This window comes from Rhineura floridana, chromosome 3 (assembly GCF_030035675.1).
Source record: "Rhineura floridana isolate rRhiFlo1 chromosome 3, rRhiFlo1.hap2, whole genome shotgun sequence".
NCBI lineage: Eukaryota > Metazoa > Chordata > Lepidosauria > Squamata > Rhineuridae > Rhineura > Rhineura floridana.
Window position 1 is genome coordinate 192,292,949 of NC_084482.1, and position 1,674 is coordinate 192,294,622.

The window sequence follows — 1,674 nt, forward strand, 5'->3', positions numbered from 1 at the left end:
GAGGGAGGAAAATGCGGGCAACTGGAGGAGATTATCTCCCACCCCAATCAAATGCCACAAACTTCTATTTGATTTTAACTCTGGGACTCCATATAAGGGATCTGGGATTTACTGAAAATATCAAGCAGCAGCTGTGACAAAGGCAAATTTCATGTTGGGGTATCATTAGGGAAAGCACTTCAAAGCACCTCGCAAGCAGCTTGGTGCTGCTAAAATAATCCAGGAAGGTTTTTTATGTAGTTTTAACAAGGGCAAAGTGATGCTAAAATGAAGAGGGGAAAAAAACTTGTAAGGTTCAACAAGGAGTTTGCATTGAATCCTGCTGAACTGAGAAGGATTTAACCCTCTGATGATCAGCTGATGAGAGGGGGTTAAATCCTGCAGCCTTGGCTGCTTGCACCAGTTCCCTCTAAGGGGAACTGGCCTGCACAGCTAATGCTGGATTGAATATCCCCCCTTGTCCATCAGGTCACATCATCAAGTGATATCAGTTGATGGACAGGGTCATAGGGTTTTGAGAAAATGGCCTCCCATTGGCCCTGGTCCTCAAGATGTTTCTTAGCAACTGGGAAAGGGGGAATGTGCCAGCTGATAGCCCCAAAGTTCAAGCTCTTAGCCCCCAAAGTCCACTGTGTGGTTGCTGTGAGGGTAAAAGGGAACACAATCCCTTTATCCTTGGAAGAACATAAGAGCCTGCTAGATCAGGACAGTGGCCCATCTAGTCCAGCATCCTGTTCTCACAGTGGCCAACCCAGATGCCTGTGGGAAACCCACAAGCAGGACCTGAGCACACCACCCCTCCTGCGGTTTCCAGCAACTGGTATTCAGAAGCATACCGCCTCCAACTACGGAGGCAGACCATAACTATCATGGCTAGTAGCCACTGATAGCCTTATACTCCACAAATCTGTCTAATCCTCTTTTAAAGCCATCCAAGTTGGTGGCCATCACTGCCTCTTGTGGGAGCGAATTCCATAGAACTATGCGCTGTGAGATACAAATTTAACAAAGGAATAATAATTTGCCAATTTATTTCACACAAGATAAATTATCTCCTTCTTTCAATATTCTTAGAAAAACTTGGAAGGACTGTAGCTTGCTGAGAGGCAACAGTTCTGAAATGAGTAATCTTGAGGTCTTCTCCACATTACTTATTTATTGGGCATTATACTTGATTTGCTTGCACAAAGCTCATACAGAGGCTAGACTATGCCCAGTCTTTACTAAATATTTGTTCGCAGGGTGGTTATGTAACAATGAGCCTTCGTCCTGATTTACTTGTGAAGCATTTATGTGCATTCCCATAATCATTAATTCACCTCCAAACTTTACACTTTCTCAACCACAAAAAGTCAATGTTTTAAAAAAGTAGATTTGTTGTGCTAGGACAACCAAGCGCTTGAATCCATTTTAACTGCCCAACCTATGTGATTTAAGCTCACCTGCCAAACAGTGACAATCTGGAGACAGGTGATGTGAAGGACCTCTGCTTGAGGCTGCGTGCACACCATACATTTAAAGCACACGTAAAGAACATCCCCCCCAAAGAATCATGGGAACTGTAGTTTGCAATGGGTGCTAGGCAATGTAGCTCTGTGAGAGGTAAACTACAGTTCCCAGGATTCTTGTGGGGGGGACGTGCTTTAAATTTGTTTTAAAGGTATGTTGTGTATG